We start from the raw sequence: 18,169 nt of genomic DNA, 5'->3' as shown, positions 1-18,169 counted from the left end.
AAGTTCTGCATTGATCCTCTCTGGTTTTCACACCAAATTACTGCAAGGCTTCTCTTTCTTTGCCAAGTTATTCCCCACTGTTTTCTTGTCGCTGACTTTTACAGGGACAGTTAGGGCATAAATACATCTGTTCTGATGGAAACAGAAATTGTCACTCATCAGATTCCTATCTCTGTGTGGTCAAAAGTCTGGTGGAAAAAAGCTTATAAATTGATTATTTATGAAGTTTGGCATAGAAAGAATAAATTTTGAATAGAGATTAAATGGGTTTCGAGTATGGATAAAATAGGTTCATAAATTACACTGTTAATGAAGTTTTGGCTGGGAGCTGCTGCTTGTGCCCATCCCCTCGTGGGTGCTGCAGCTGGGGAGGTGGAGCTGGATCCTCTGTGCCACACAGGGACACCCAGAGCATCCTCAGGGCACAAAGCCTTGCCAGGGTCCCTGGGGAGGCACAGTTCCAGCCCTCCTGTTGGCTGGCTCCAAGGTAGCACTCTGGGGATCTCTTCACTGGTGCCAAACCCTTGGTTATTTTGTAGGAGGGTGCTCCAGGATCTTCCTTTAGGAGCCTCCTCTGCCCTGTAAATGAAGTGCTTGGTGCCAGACTGCCAAGACCCAAACCTGCTTGTGTTGGTGGAGGGTGAAGCTAAGGAGCTGCTGAGCTCCCTTCCTTCATTTCCAGCTCCAGCAGGTCACCAAAATCCTTCCAGGATTCTGCAAATTATCCAACTCTAGACATTCCAAGGAGATTGTGGTGGTTTAGGTTTGCCAGAACAGCCAGTCACAGGCCCTGAGAGGAGGAGGAGTTTCTAAAACCTCAGTATGACAAACAGAGCACACTTTTTACAGTGAGTAACAGGAGTCCTTGGCTCCCAAAGTTTCTCTACCAGTCTCTTCACTGTTTTAGTTTCTAAATCCTGCCCCCTTCTGATATCCTTGTCCCTTCCAAAACTCAATCTGAGCAAGGCAGGTGATTCATTTTATAGTTACAAGGCAGGAAATTTTGGACCTTGAACCTCTGATGTGTGTGCTGTGAATAGATGCCCAGCATGTGTGCAGTTGCATGGGAGCTGTATTTAGTCAGCAATGCTCAGGGAAGGTTCCTACCGTGGTGAGCCCCAGGAACACAATCAGCAGCCCCTGGGAGCTGCTGACAGGGCATTGTTTCAGAGTGGGCTGGGCTGGGTGAGAGATGGAAAGGTTAAATGGAGGTGGAAAGGCCAAGGGAGCTGCACTCCAACTTGGTGCTCAGAACAGCTTATTATTGCGGGCCAGCATGGGAGGATGCATTTAACAAAGGGTTCAGAATATCATGGCTTGTGTACTGTCTGCTGGATAATGCAACTCAATTCCCCTTTCCCCAGGTTTTCCTGTATTATCTGAATGGAATCCTTAGGGTTACATCCAGAGAAACTCTCTTTGCCTTAACTTAGAATTCCTGAGAGGGAAGCATCTCTTGCCAGGCAATTTTCAACTCCTGCTGGAGCAGACTGAGTTGTTTATCTGCTTTTTACTTTTCAAATGGTTAATGATAATGAACTGTAATTGAGAATTGCTGTGGGCTCATTAATATGCATGTTGTCATCCATTTATCTCCCTGTTTCCTTTGAAATCACCTTCTCAAGGGTTTGAAATGATGTTTAGTATTCATTTTTTCTTCCTGCCTTCCTGTTAACATTCACAGGTTTTTTTTGCGCTTTTATAGAACTGCATTCTTCTAAATCTTTTTCTGTGTAAGTTTCTGATTATCTTTTTTTATTTTACTGTTTCTGTAGGTTTTTTGATTTCTAATCACTCTATTCTAGGTTTTTTAATCTATTTCCAGTATACAAATAAGAGTAGAAAAAGCTTCCCAACCTAAAACATTCAGGTATAGCTTGCTTGTTATTAATAAATCTATTGCTGCTGTCTTATGGATACCACCGAAAGAAGATGTCATTATTCTAACTTTTGGTTTGTCTTGAGCAAAAACCAATTATGGAGTAAAAATGTATCTGTGTGAGTGTTCTGGGTTTTAGTTTTATTTTGTGTTTGAGCAAGCTTTGCTATTGCTGCATACAAATGAACTCCTGGAGACTCTTTGTTACCCATTCCTGGTGTCTCTCTGCTTCCCAGCCTGTTGGAAGTGTGGTGTTTACACTGAATTATTCTGGTGTAGCCAGGACCTGCATGGCTCATCACCTCCCTGATTCTGTATGAATTAATGAGTCAGCACTCAGTGAGCACCTTTGAAAAACAGAACTTTGGGTACTGCTGGAATGTTGTAGGGTGCAGGCTGCTCACGCTGCCTCCTTCGTCATCTCACCCCCAATCCTTGCTTGGTGCATCCTGAGGATCATCCCCTGGACCCACCCTGGGCTCATTTTTCATCTTCTCTACTTCCACGAATAGCAAATCTGTTTCTGAAGCAATGCTCAAAGAAAATGGGAAATGTGAGCTCAGCTCTGAAAGCCTCATTAGTGTGTTTCAATCTGAGTGATCCCACATGAAAGAGTAAGAGGACTGTATCATTAGTAAGAGAAATAAATTTTGTTCATGATCATCCACAGTTAAATGGAGAGCTGAAAATAATGGCAGATGAAAACTAATACGAAATTGTGTTTATTCTAATTCTATTCGCTCTAATTTTAGCCAGCCTTATGAGGGTACTTTTCAAACATCAAATTTGGAAGAGATACTCCCCTCTTTAAGAAAGCCAACCAAATATACATAAAGCAGCACCAAAACAATCCTGAATATCTGTAACTATTTTTATGTTACATTGGTGCTTGTTTCCTGAAAGAAGAGTTTTGCTCTGTGGTTTTAATGACAGCACTTCATTGTCAGCTCTCCTCCCTTGGCAACAGCTCCAAACATCAACAGTGAGAGCTGGAAAACCTTCTGAGAGCTTCTGACAGGCACAGCTCCAAAGATGCATTGGGCTGGACATCCCCCTGATTTAAAGGGGGGTCATTCAGAAATATTAAATCCTTATCTAACGATTTCCACCTCGCTTTTTCTCAACAGGGATCCTTCAGCTTTCTCTACTTGTTCACATTGTTCAGGCTTCTATCACCAGGAGCTGGCAGAAAGTTATTTGCTTTCCTTTTGTGTTTTTTTTGCCCAAGATTCTGTTCTAGAGGTTTTCCTTTATTTGAGAACCTGCTTTTTAAAGAAATATTTATTTAAAAGGAGAAAATTCAGGTAACTTATTACTGTGTGATACAGCATTTTATTCCATATGAGGCCTTTTAGGAATGAGCAGCTGAGAATTTTAGGGTGGCACTCAGTGAGTCAGAAAGCAGTATGAAAACTCAGAATTGCTGAAGCTGCCTAAGTCTTTGTCACACTTTCCTACTTTATATTTGTACAAAGTATTTTACAGTCCAAAACTGCAATAAAGGGCTCTAAATACACTGCATTTTGGTGGAGAATATTTGTGCAGTCAATACCAAAAGCAGCTGTTACAGGTTCTACTCTGAGTACCTGTTTGTGAACCTTGCAGTGATGTCAGGCACAAATTGCTGAGCTGTGCACAGCACAGATCTCCATCCAGGTGTGTGTGTGGCCAGTGATGGCCACAGGGCTGCTCTGGCACAGCTCCAATGAATAAATAATGTTCCCTAGGTTCCTGGATTCATGAACTAACTCTTCTCTCAAGTGTCTCAAAGACAAATTCTGATTGCTGTGACTTGTAAAGGAAACATTTATGTAACAGACATCTTTTATGAAAAATCCTTTCCTTAGGATTTTTTCCTCCTGAGGAGCTGAGAGGCCTCAGTAACAAAATGTAAACAATGGTTATCTGCTGCTGTGGAATGCAACAGGTGCATCTGTGATTGGTGTCATGGGGTTGTTTCTAATTAATGGCCAATCACAGTCAGCTGGCTCAGACTCTGTCGGAGACACAAGCTTTTGTTATCATTCTTTCTTTTTCTATTCTTAGCCAGCCTTCTGAGGAAATCCTTTTTTCTATTCTTTTAGTATAGTTTTAATATAATATATATCATAAAATAATAAATCAAGCCTTCTGAAACGTGGAGTCAGATCCTCATCTCTTCCCTCATCCTAAGACCCTTGTGAACATGGTCACAGATGTATATGTATAATGAAACCTAAACTTTGGCTTCAAATACTTCCTCATGTCATTTCTTTGCTATTACACCACTGCTGAGTTTCTGTGCATCAAATCACTTGATGTCATAACTCTTGTCATTACTGTGATTAGAGGTTGAGAATTGTTTGACTATTGTTTCTAGTATGTGATGCTGATTCCATGTGTGCCTTAGTAAGCAAAACTTCCAGTTGTGCCAATTTTCTCTGCTTTCCCAAGTGGAAAATAAGCAGGAGAGTGCAATTGCATAATTAGAAAATATACATTTGTCTCTTCCCCCACTGGTCAGGAGGCAGCTTTGCCACCATGGCTCTTGCAGGTGGAGCAGCAGCTGTTCCATAGCTGCCATCCCTGCTGCCCCTCAGCCAGCTGGCAGAGAGGGCCATCACTGCCTCCCCCTTGAGCTCACAGATGTCCTGAGACATCTTTACACAGAGGGGGATCCGAGCGTGCCAGGCTGGGCTCTGCTGCTCCGTCCAACGGGGGAGGTCTGTGTCTGTGTGGTGCTGTGCTGGTAAAAAAGCTGAGAATGTGTCTGGGAACTCACATGGAATGTGTCAGAGGCTCAAACAGGCAGAGATATGTGGATTGTGATTCCTGGAGCTCCCATGGAGACTGTTTTTCACTCACAAAACAGCGAGAGGACAGTGTTAATGTCAGCTCTCATGTTGCTGCTGCCTAAGTGCTCCTTCTCTGCCTCCAGCAGCCTTGTGCAGGGCAATATCCCACAGGGATACTCTCCCTGCTGTTAAACTGCCCCAGTTGGACACCCTGTCCAGCCTCTGGGGTGGGCAGAAAAGGAGGGACAAAACATTTATAAGAAATTTCAGAAGAGGTAAAGAGGAGAAAGCTTGGAAACATTTCATCCAGTACAGGCAAAAAGCAGCAAAATGTGTCACCTCTATGGAAATTCAAATTAAAGCAGCCAGGTCATGTAGATGAAATCTTGGTTTTGATAGGTAATTCCTGTTTCTAGCAGTGCTGCTGTGATCCTTGGGGCAGCAGTGTCCGAGAGCCTTTGCTCTGGCCGAGGAGCTGGGACAATTCCCACAGCAGGTACCCAATGCTGCCCTGCTCCAAAATGGCACCTCTGGAGCTCCTCATGCCTCCTGAAGGAAATCTGCATTTATGTGACTAGGAACAGAAAGGATTCTAAAAAAAAATATCCTTTCAACTATTACAGGGTGGAGGAATCCCAGAGCAAGTCATTCTCCTTTCTTTTTATCCACTCCCAAGCTACTAAGCACTGCAATGATGTTTATCTAATAACTCCATTCTCCTTGAGGCATATTTTCTATTAATAGTAATTATCTATGACTTATAATTTGTCTTGAATTCTCCTTAGTAGTGAAGCACTTGAACTGATTATGTACTCCCACTATTAGAATAAAAAATGATGTGACTGCATTCTTAATAACAGCTGCATATAAGTGTGTGCATAAAAATATCATATCTTCTGAAAGTGAGAGGTGTTTCTACCCACAGTGAGGTGGATGAATGTTCACCAATTGCAGAATAAGTGGGATGAAGAGGCTCCTGACATTCTGTTTAACAAGATAAAATGTCTCCTGACATTGACTTGCATGATTTAGAATACTCAAATAATTCTTAGTATATTTATATATTAGGGAAACTCAGAGAGAAATGATGGGTTGGTGCTAATTGGGAATTTTTGGTGAAATAAACATAAGAAGGCAGAGACCCTGATTTGAAGAGTCTGCAGTGTATGTAGGGGAGACAGAAATCATTACTGTGAGGATTTCCCAGATGTAAATTCCGGAGAAATCATGAACTTCTCAAGGTCATATGTGGGAATTTTTACTGTATCAGCATAGAAATGTCCTCAATAGAGTTTAGTGCATTTACTGGAAACTTCACTATTTAACTGGTGTTCCTTGGGGTGAAAATTGGGTCCTCACTGCTATACCTGAGTTGGGACTTTGGCTGAGGAAATTGTGTGTTAGCTCTTCACTTCTTTAAATGTTGGAGCAAATCCACCTATTTGCTAGGTGTCTGCAATCCTTTGCTTCCTTAAAACCAGAATTCAGTTTTTGCTGAATGCACAAAAGAGAGTTGGAAAATTCCAGCTAAAAGAGGAGCAGGTGGACTTTACTTTTCTGCAGAATGTTTTATTTTGCAATGGTACAACCCTTGGAGTTCCTTGTGTGGTTATTGTGAGTCCATTGGTGCCACAGAGGAGGGAAGTGATGAATCCTCATTTCTTTTCTGTCTTGACTCATCACACCTTGGAAAATTGCATTGAGATCTGTAATTTTGAATGTCTTGTGTCATCTGAGATGTATACACAACCTTAAATTATTAAGTATTAGAATTTTCCAGGGCATAGGATGCTGACTGTCATATTGAGCTGGTGACCCTGTCATCTTTGTTTTCTCATCAGCTAAAAAAACCTAAAGAACACCAAAAACCCACAAAAAAACCCCTAAACCCACTACATTTGCATTCATCTCACAGGAATTATGGAAAATTAAGTAGTTTATCTTGAAAAGTCTTCTGAAAAAATCTATTACTAAAAATAATTATGTTGTAAAACTGGACTTTTTTAAATGATGGCTCTAATTTTAAGCATTCTTTAAAGATATTAGTGAAAATTGTCTGGCACTTTGGACGCAAATCTTTCAGGTTTTATGCTCAGAAAGCCCCTTGTTTCCAGAATGGATCCTAATTTGCATTTCTTCACCCTATTTATAGACATAATCAATGCCTTTTTCCAAAGGACGTTGCTTATTCTTATTCATGGCAGCTACAGGTGTGGCAGTGGTGGAAGAAAATTGTCAATATTTGGATGTGCAGACTGGGTGAGGGGTGAACAATGCAGCCTATTTGAATATCAATAGGTGTAGAATTCCCATGGGCAGAGAATTCAGTGATGTTGAGCCCACCCAGCAAATTAAACAATAAACATGAATCTGCATTTAACTGTCTTGAACAGATGTTCATCAGCACAATGTGTTTTTTTTCTTATTTTAATCAAGAAGCATAGAACAAACATTAGTTTATTGGCTTGGGGGGAAGCAGGGGGGTATGTAAATCCACACTAAGACTACAACCATTATAAAGGTAGAGACCACAAATCAGAGAACAATTCCGTTTTCTTTTGAAACAAGCAGCCAGTGGAATCTGAATTGCAAAGCAAACAATTATGTTTTATTTTGTTATAGTAAATAATTCACAACTGAAGGTGAACTCCTATGACCAGAAGCTGCTGCATTTGGTACTGCCTGTCATTACAATATGTTCAAACTGCTGTTATATTTAATACATACATTTAATACACAATCTTGCATGGAACATTACATTCACATTAATAGTTTCATCTTAAAAATGCTTAATACAAGTGCAGGTGTTTAGAATTAGAAAATGAAAGCTGCATCAGGTGGAAGTAAATCAGATGGTGAGAGATTATAATTAAAAGGAATTCAATGGCATGCAGAATTTAGTTTTGAAAACTCTCACAATTCTCCTTGTGCTTTTGGAATCAAGACAGTGAGTTATAGAGCCAGCGTCTTCCAAACTTCCATATGGAGTTCTCATGCTCCATGAAAATAAATGAGGGGGATTTGACATTGCTGAAGCCACCATGAAAGTGGGATATGTTACATTAAATGTAAAAATTTATTTATCAACATACAAATTAAATTTTCTTCTTCTAACCCTTGAAAAATTCAGTGGTTAACTCTCAGAAGTGCTGAATGGAACCAGCAGAGAGATGCTCTCCACTCACCCCTCAGGCTTAGCATGTCTTTGCTGGCAATAGTACTGAGCACTTTTAATAAGGCCACAAAGTGAAAATTTCTGTGAAAGGTATGTTTATATATGAGTTTCCATAATTATCTTCTCATATTAACAAGTACCTCTGTCAATTTCTCCATTTAGCAAAATGAGTGAAGCCCCTGAGCCCTGTGTACAGTTTTCTGTTAATTAAAGCAGGGCTTTGATACCAGCTTTTGGCTGCTAGTAGGCAACTCCAAATTTTGCACAATTTGCAAGGAAGTAATGAGATGGAAATGTAAGACCAACAAGCCTAAAGCAGGAACACTGTTCCCTCCACAAAAACCTGTAAAGTTTAGTAACCTGAATTGCTTGAGAATTATTTTCTCAAACAGCATTTCTTTGGCTGGGAAATTTTGAATATGAGCTGATTGTATATATATATATATATATTCTGTATTTTGTACCTTCTTTTATTTTTCTCTCATTCCAAATAGCAGAACAATGCTGCCAAGGGGGTCTTCATGGTTAGTTTAGGATTATCATAGAGTTCATTGCCTGCTCCATTCCTGCAGTGGTAGGGAATTTCACCCTACAGAAACATTATATGAGATGGCAAAATAAGTGGTTATTCTCTAATGCCAGTGATCAGACTTCCATGAATTTGACCTATCTGGATTTGGTGGTTTTGATTTTTGTTGGATTTGTTTTGTTGTTTTCATTTTGTGTATATGATGATGCCCTCATCCTCCCTTCATTTTCTGCCTCTTCTTGGCCTTATACTCAAGCAAAACTTGAGAAATTACTGTGAAAATATTCTATTTTTACTGTCCATATGCCCCCAAACTGGGGGTGAAGTGTGCCACTTGTCAGTTATGCTTAAAGGTGAAGAAATAGAAGGTAATAATAATAATGGCTGCAGGAAATTAATGTTTTGCCAGGTTATTTGCACTGGAGGGATGTTTTAGGTGTACCTAAACAGAAGCATGAAAAATGTGTCCAAAAAGCTTCACAATTTAAGTGACTTCATTATACATATATCTACACTTAGAAAGTATCACCACAAAGGCTATATAGCAATTTAACAGGCTAAGAAGGAAAAGAAACTTCCTTTTTGCTATTAAATTAGGCTTGCTAGAACTGTTTTTGCTTAGTAATGAGCTGCAGGTTTAATCTGTCATGGTACTCATATTTTAACTAGGATAATAAACCCAGCCTGAAGAGCTGATAGATGAGACACAAAACTGCTTTCTCTACAATGACAAATACATCTAAAGGATCAAGCAGTTGGGTTAACAAATGTGCAAAATGGATGCCAAGTAGATAGAAACAAGATGTAAAAGACACTTTAAAGAAATGTTTGCTCAGACCTTCCTCAAAGTGACATTTGCAGCCAGAGAGTTACCCAAGGCACTTTCTGAAGGGAACCACTTTGCTCTTAGCAGTACAAAAATGACAACTCCATTTTAAAATTTCTCTAAATATTTCCAGAGAGAAAATACTGGTCATAAAGAGACCAAGCAAAGTTAATGGGTGTTATTTAGCCCCAGTTTATCTCAATCTGATTTGATAGCAGACCGGGAGCTGAACTAGACTGAAAATCAGATGCTGGCTTAGTGCTGAACTTTTGACTCATCAGCGCTTCATGATGTACTTGAATGCATTTTTATATCCTACATTACATAACATACAACCACAGCAATAAAATCAGATAGCCCTGGTATATTTAAAATTTACAGATATGTTTCTGACAATCTGTAAGAATTTAGGTAGGGGTTTTTTTTCAGCAAAAGATTTTGGGCATTCAATTTTTTTCTCAGTTTTGAAAAGCAACTCCCAGCTCTTTTCTCTTCTTCCTGTTCACCACAGATTAGTCTGCACTTTTTACATAGATACTATTTAGAGAAATAGTACTGGAGAGTTTAATTGCAATTGTTAATCCATCTGTTGCATGACAAGATGTTTAGAGGCTTCTCAGCATATTTGTCTGTTACATTGTTCTGACTGGAGACATTTAAATTCTACATTTTCTGAATAATTACTTTGTCATGAGATTAATTAATCTGTGCATTCACTGGCACATACATACAACTCTTGCATTATTCTATTACTTAAGTGCAGCAACTCAATAAGGTATTGACCTGAAATACTGTCTGGGTTCCAGCAAACCCTGGCATTTCTGTTCATAAACCAGCATTATGGGCACTCAATTGCCTACACTGAAACACCAGATGAACATAAGTGGGTCTACAAGTTACATAAAATTCAATAAATTACAGGGACCTCATAAGAATTTCAATCAAAACATTTAATAGTGAAAGGTAGAAATGAACTCTTGAAGAAACTATTATGAAAAAGTAGCTTTGAGTCATTTGCAAAATATTTTTTAAGACAAAGTGACAGCATCAACTTGATGGGAGTCTAGTACAAGGTTTTGTAACAGTGAATTAATTTTGATTTACTATAAATATCTGTATTTGGATGCAATCATGAAGGGACTTGCACAGAGGGTTTCCTTTCTGTAAAGAGTTGTGCATTGAACAGGCATTTGTTTGGAATTTGGGGATTTGTGAGTGGCCTTGGCCTTTTTCATGAAAACTTGAAATATTTTCACTCTTTTAAGTTGCCTCTCTCCTATTTAGAACTTGCTTAAAGGACTGTAAGAACATGAAAACTGAGGGGGTGTGGTGTTAATGAAGAAAAGTTCACTGACTGGCAGTATCAGAAGTGCCATTTCCTACAGTTTTTAGCAGCAGATAATTCAGGTTTTAGCAGTTAAATTGTGATAGAGATTAAATTATGATGATAATTTTTTCCATGTTGTATGTGTCATAAAAAATTATGGGCTTATGTCACTGTGCTCATGGAAAATAATGCTGTATTTAAATAAAAACAGAGATAATCTGTCTTTTCCTAAGCCTTTCACTCTAAGGTGGGCATAAACCACTGTTTATGTGACAAATATGTACTATTAAAACCATGTTCATAGCCTTGGATGTGAATTGGCATTAAATTAGTGGTAAGGTAATGAAATGTTTAATATCTCAAATTGCTCTCAATTTGGCCTGTCCCAGTATATGTACCTTCATGGTTTTGTAAAAACACAGCATTTAGAATAACCTAATGATTTAACTGAATTGTGTACCCAAAAAGGACTATGGGATGTAGGATGATCACTTGTCTGCCTTTAGAATACTTTCTTTCTATCTTTTCAATAGCTATCAGGAGATGTGCTAGTCCAGCTTCCTTGTGGGAAGGCATTTATGAAAATCTAACCAGAGTACACTGTCCTTAAAATGAACATAGCACATTGGATTAAAAAACAATACAGTCCCAAATTATTTGGTTTATGAAAATAAAAGGTACACTAAAACAACTTAGTGAATATTATTTCACTATTTCTAGAGCTGGTTCAGCAGTAATAAATAAACATTCATGAATAATGTTTATTTATTCAGCAGTTGACAAAAATGTCAGAAAGCAATGATTTGTATTACTCAGCCACATGTACAAAGACTATAATGTGAAAAAAAGAGATGAAGGAGTTGTACAAAGCAAGTTTGGGGTTTTGGCATTATGAAAGTCTTCATATTTTGGAAGAAAATTCTTGAGTGCTACTTTAGATAATGAGACTGAGATTGTGGGAACCACATTGGCAGAAATGAGGAGGGAATGCTGAGACTGACTGCCGTGGCCTTGAGTGGATGACAGTGGGTGATGGGACAGCCTTGTTATAAAGCCACAGCAATGCCCATTCCATACACCTCAGTGGGTTACAATGGAGTTTGCTGCTCTTTCCATCATTTTTATTGGAATGAAGTGGAAAACAAACAAATTCAAAAACCCCTGTGAGATTCAGCAAGCAAGGAATCTGTGAACCAGTTAGTTTCACAGATCTGGAACATTCCTGGACACAAAAAACCCTTTTTTGGCAGACTCAGCCAGCTAGTTTGATGACAGAAATAGCTGAGGCTGCTTGATTTCACAGTTAGGAGAGAATCAGAGTCCCAGTTTGTCCCAGCTAGCAGCAGCTCATCACCAGTGATGAGGCCTTGGGTCCCTGTCAGGGAGTGTCTGGAACAGAAGACCTTTGGCTGCCTAAATCAGGCTATAACCATTCTCTGGAATTAGGTCACAACTCCCCACTGCTGTGCACGACTGTCCTCACCTCCTCCTCGTACCCACAGATTGAGCAGATTACATTGCTGGCACATTCGTGGTGCTTTGTTCATTCAGTTTGTGTCCCTTTCAAAGTCTCCTGACACCCTTGACTGTATTTTGTATCTTGGAAAAGTCTGGGGAGGCTGCCACACTCCTCTTGGTCCATGTGGGCTCTTCCTCTAGATTCCACTGCATTTTTACATGCATTTTACTTCATTTTTACATGGAGTTTTACATTTTTACCTGGCTCTGCTGAGTGGGGATGGCATTGGGTGGTGAGAGTCCTGCCATTTTCTTTGTTTCATCTTTACATTTGCAGCAGGAATTGCTGTCTCAAATTAAAGGAGTTGCAACCCTCTGAATTTCTTCATAATGAAGGGCATGCCATCCCAGGAATAGTATTCTGGATGTGTGTCCTGCACTTTCTCATTAATTCTGCTATGAAGTGATCCCTGTACCATCATTAGGAAAGAAGCAACTTCCTTGAATGTCACTTTTTTACTTTCCCAAATCTCTTGCCTCTGGGATGAATTATAGATAACTAAATTCTGATCCATTTCTGGTGATATTGTTTTTGAATGGAAAATTGGTCTCTTCAACAAGCAAAATTTTTGTTCACTAGAGAATGTTTTCAGGATTTTTTTAGTGAAAAATTATGCAGCATCTTTAGGGAAGGTGTGGTGGGGATGATGATACACTTTGGACCCAAACCTAAACAATTTTAGCCAGGAGCATTAAAATGAACAAAAGAAACAATTTTGATAACCAATGTTTTGATTTTAATAAAATCCCAATTTAAATGAATGCTCTGATTTAATCTGTGCTGATCAAAATCTCCCAGGGAGGGAAGGAAGACACATTTCTCTGTCCAGTTCTAATTTAAGCTCTCTAGTTCAAGAACTTCTCCTGTGTGTTTGATCCTCAGCCCTTTTTTTTTCTTTCCCCTACTGGAGAATCCATCCAGCACCCTTGGTGCAGACCTGTCATGCAGATCCAAACAGGTTTTGCATGTGATTTCACAGAAATAAAAACATTACTCACAATTCCTCCTAGACAGAAGGACATGCATTTGTATTAAAAATGGCCTCAGAGGAAGTGACACATCTGTGGTGTCACTCCTGGCCACCACAGGCCGGCCTAACCTCTCCAGTTTTCATTAAACTGCCTAGAAAAGAATGCAGGATAAAATGAGAACTGACAGAGGAAAGATGTGCACTGATAATTTCCGAGGAAATTTTTTACTGTCTCTAGAATGAAATGTTTTTCTTTGAGAGCAATGTCAAGCAGAGTTGTGCTGACTTGAGTGCTTTCTGCTTACCTTGTTGATGCTAATTTTCATGTGACACCTTGGCTTCCATGGGCAATGACATGTCAGTGCAAGAACACTTGGCAGCACGTGCTTGCACTGCACTCAGGTCCAAGTGTTATTTCATTTCTGCTGCTCCAGTGATGTGAAGGAACTACAAGGCTCCCTGTCCTTCACCACCATAAAAAATAGCTCTTTGCTCCTCGTTTTCTCTGTTATCATGCAAAAATCTTTTCCATCTTCTCAGCCCTTTAGGAAATGTTAGTGTGGGCAATAATGAATATAGCTCAGATGGTAAATGTAAGTTTTAATTTGTCTGTAATTGTCAGTGTTCCTTTTTGGAGACCATCACAAAGGACATTTATTTTAATAATCTCAATGAGCAAACTCTCCTTTGCAGAATGTAGAATAACAAAGTCCAGTTTTGCCTTCTCCTTTTAGTACTAAAATCAGAACAGCTTCCAGTGATTCTTTTCCCATTAACAACTCCAGAAACTATTTTTTCCTTGCAAGGGGTATCATGGGAGATGTTTTGAGATTGCTGCACCTTCAAATGGAACTTACAGGGAGAAAAAGTCTTAGCTTGCACATCACTGACCTGGATATTTTCCTGGTGATTTCAGAACATTGAGGTGTTCACTTATAAAATTGGTGACTCCACAATCAGCCCACAAAGGGATGATGCCTTGTGAGTGAATAAATTACTTTCCAGTCTTAAAATAAAGGCAGGCTTTCAGTCATGTGGATCTTAACTTGTAGTGCAGCTGGAATTACAAGATCACTTAGCTGTGTTTGTTCTTTATTGGTCCTGAGTAGAGCACATTTACCTGGTGATTTTAATTTTTTCCAAGCACACAATAATACTCCTGTGACTACTCTATAATGAGCTGTTAATGAACAGATCTCAAACATAAAAAGTGAATTTCTGCTATAAAATCTGCAGAAGAGAAGTACAAATAGGTCCACTCTATGTAGAGCTTCTTATAAAGACTCTGTGTTTGTGTGGTGGTTCTGGCTTTTAACTTCCTGCACCTATGAGGGTTTTGTCCATTGTTCACTGTTATAATCTCCTCATGCTGGCTTCATAGGGGGCATAAACAATGGCCTGGGTTTCTTGTTTTCACTCTTTATAAAAAGTACTATAATGGGAATTTTTAATACAGAATTTAAGGATACATTTGCATTAATTCAAATAATTACTCCATCTAGTTTACATGAGGGCACAGAGTTTGTAGTCCTTAGGAAAGTCAGCTTCTAACAATTGATACTTTCTAGCTCTTTTTTCAATGTACAGGAATAACAGGAATAATTATTCCTTTATTAGTTTTATTTAGTTTCAAATTATAAAATATTTTAATGAAATATTTTTATGAAATATTTTTATCTGCTCCATGAAGATGTTATTATAAAAAAAGCAGGTATGAGGTGGGGAGAAAAATCTTTGCTTTAATATTTAAATATGTAACTATATATGGCCTGGAGGAGGTTTATTGGCTCCTTAAGGCATGTAAAGAATTTAATACCTTTAAACTATTAGAAATTACTCTTATTTATGGAGGTTAAAATAGTCTAGTCATAACTGAGGCCAGATCCTGTTTTCATGAACTAATGACTCTTTTGAGAACCAGCCAAGTGTGCTGCAAAGTGATTCAGTACAGATGCATGTTACAGGGTTTACGGGATTCCCCGATGCCTTGTATTGTCCTGCTTTTATTGAACTACATTAAATGCATGGGTTTGGGGTTTTCCCTAAATGTGATTGGAAAGTCACATATAATTTGGTTTTGGGCAGGAGTAAGAATTTGTTTGGTCAGTTTTTTGTTTATTTGTTTGTTCTTTAAGGATTCCCAATAAGTATGGAATTCCCTTTCCTACTTGACAATTGTGGAGATGCTTTGGTTTCTTTGAATTCCTTCATTTCTCTTGGTAAAACTTTCTGGTTGATGACTCATATCTCAAAGCATGGCTGAGTCTCATTTGTGCTCTGTCACCAACTTGTACTTCCAATACACTTTTCTGAGCTGCTGTGGGCTGTACCCAAGTGCTGCCTGGAAATGAGCTGCAGAGTTCATTCTGTGTGCACAAGCACCACTCCAGGCCTGGCTCAGGGATGATTTCACTGAAGCAGTGATGCAGAACTCAACTGTTTACTTCTCAATCCCTACCCATTCTGAGTGTGGATAAGGACTTTTTCCTTCACAGATTTCTCCATAAAGCCAGGTGACAGACATCATTTATGCAGAGAGTTGAAAGGCCTTGATTGATTACCAATTAGAGGAAAATCCTGCAAGAATGAATTCATTAGAGAAGCCAGATGAGGAATGCTGCTCTTGTCATGAACTGGAAGAGAACCAAAAATGTAATGAACTAAGCAATGACAAAGTCACCTCTGAATTTTATTTGCGTATGAGAGAAAGGCCTTGAGTTTGTTACCTGACAGGTAGCATCAAAATATCAAAACACTGGACAGTTCCCTGTATCAGGATATTTTCTTCACATTTCTGGGGTTTATGCAGCTCCTGTTTTAGCTGCTGGGGAGGACAACCCTTTGAACAGGAGTGGATGATCTCAAGGCTGATCTAGTGTGCCATTGCATAATTTCTATGTCTTAAAACTGCTGGGTTCTCATTTGGCTTAGAAATTATGAAAAAAAAAATGGGGGAGGAGGGATAGAGCCCAGATGAAGAATAACAAAGATTTATATGCAATCACAGATTCTAATTTACTATGAAAGAATTCTGTATTGTTGTTCATAGTTATGCTTTTTCTTGAACTTCTGATCAAGCAGAACAGGCTAAAACTGAATGTAAACTAGATTTGGTCACTTTGTGTGGGCTGAAACCAGAGCACCCTTTTAACCAAGATCCATATTAAGGGAAGTTGGTGGTGAATAGTGTGCATCAGAGTGCAATGGCTCAATGAAATTGCACATCTCCTCCCCACAGAGCCCTGTTTCACACACAGGAATTCCAATCTTAGAGCACCCATAGCTTCTGCTCTTCCTATTGCATTACAGTCAAAAATACTGGAAAAACCCATATCCCTCAATTTCCTTTCAATTTGTGATACAGAAAGAAAGATATACTCTTTATTATGGTATGATTTCTTTATTATTTATATTTTCTACAGAAATACATATGTATATATGCATACAGAAATATACACATATATTTATATAACCTTTTTCTATTTCTCTGCTCTTTTACTGTCTTGCTTGGTTGATTAGTGTTTGACCATAACCAGGATTGTTAAGAAGTGACATTAATTGTAAGTAATTGCATTTATCCTAAGATATAACTTGCCATTATTAACATTATTGATTACACTTGTGTCTCTACAAAGTATGTAACAGGAAAAATACACATTCCCATCCTAGCATTCAAAAAGCTGAGGAGAACCCACTCTTCTCTGTCATATCCACAGAAAAAGCTCTTTGGAGACAAAAGATAAGCAGTCTTTGTGCTGATGTATTTTTAAACACCAAGAGCTACTAAAACAATTTTAAGATGATGATACAGCTTCCTAATTGGGAAGTTACCACCATTTTGTACACTGAAATACTACATTTCAAGGAAATAGTCACTGTTTAGTAACTCTCTGCATCTGCTGTAAAATTAGTATTCAGAATTCTATTAAGCAAAGACCAGATACAAAATTTAGCTCCTTTAGTGTCACATGTTTTATCATAGCTTTTAAAAATTTTCATATTGTGCATAAACCAGTTTTAAAATACTCAGGAAACTCTTACAGATATTAATGTACTCAAAATAGAAAGTAGTCAGTGAAGCAAGAGTGAGTATAGTTATTCTAAAAAATAATTTCTGGGTCCCTACTGCATAATTTGCTTTTTTCAAAATAAGATGTATTTACAAATTATAAAATATTTGCCCGGTATCCATAGTTTAATTTTTTCTTAGAACAGTATAAAAAGGCTGAAAATAGGAAAATTTTTCACCACTTTAGTTTGAAAGCAAAATGTAGATAGAATTCCATGCACTTACAAATACATCCAAGTGTGCCAGCCTGCAGCCAGTCAGAAAAAGCAAATAGCAAATGTGACATTTATGTACAAACAATATTTATTATTGAGTAGAATCCTTAAATTGTTCCATTTAAGCCCTTCAAAGTTAGAGAACTAGGTGTGCAAAAAGGATTTCCCATGATCACTCCAGCTACCACACTTGTAAAAGCTCTAGAAATAGGAGGAGAACAGCTGGAGCAAGGCCTTCAAACAGTTAAAACGGTCATGGTAGCAGTAAAAGAGTTGGTGACTTACTGGAATCAATTAGTCAGCCTGTAAATATTTTCTCACAGGGATTAAGATGTTTGTGTAGACAAAGGAAATGCCCCTGAATATCCTGAATCTGTGCATTATTTCATGTTTCTGGTTAATTTTATCATACTGAAATTTCAAGATAGGATGGAATCCTTAATTTTTATTTAGCTTCATACAAAACTTTGTGTGCTTCTGACTCCTCCCAATGTCCATTACACTTGCAATAATTTGGACTTGGGTTTGGTTTGATTTTGGCATGTGTTTCCTAACTACATTCCTGAGAAGGCTCATGGAGATGAAGGGTGAATAAAGGAATTCTGTGACTGTTTGTGTTGAGGCAAAATATTATTGCCTTTAGACTCTGAATGTGCTGGCAGCTCTTTGGCTCTAGAAAACATTTCTAGGGAGTTTGCTACAGGCAATTCAGTAGAATCAGCTGATAAAAAGCTGTTCCTTAACTGGTAATCAAGGCCTGCTTCCAGGAAGTTCCCTGGAGCTGGGGGCTTGCATTCAGCCTGATGGGCAGCTGCATCTTTCTGTCTATTCAGCTTTAGACCTTGAAAACTCCCTGAAATTCCAGTCCTCCATTTCTAGATCCTGC

General features: G+C 38.6%; 1 long non-coding RNA gene across 4 annotated transcripts in view; it reads left to right on the top strand.

Annotated features, from left to right (window-relative positions):
- Nucleotides 1-18,169, top strand: part of LOC135453858 (uncharacterized) — a 54,669-nt gene that overhangs the window by 21,836 nt on the left and 14,664 nt on the right. The gene's annotated exons all lie outside the window — the stretch shown is intronic.

The sequence above is a fragment of the Zonotrichia leucophrys genome, chromosome 13 (genome assembly GCF_028769735.1).
Source record: "Zonotrichia leucophrys gambelii isolate GWCS_2022_RI chromosome 13, RI_Zleu_2.0, whole genome shotgun sequence".
NCBI lineage: Eukaryota > Metazoa > Chordata > Aves > Passeriformes > Passerellidae > Zonotrichia > Zonotrichia leucophrys.
The sequence above is the reverse complement of the archived record's forward strand: the minus strand, read 5'-3'. Positions and strand labels throughout refer to the sequence as shown.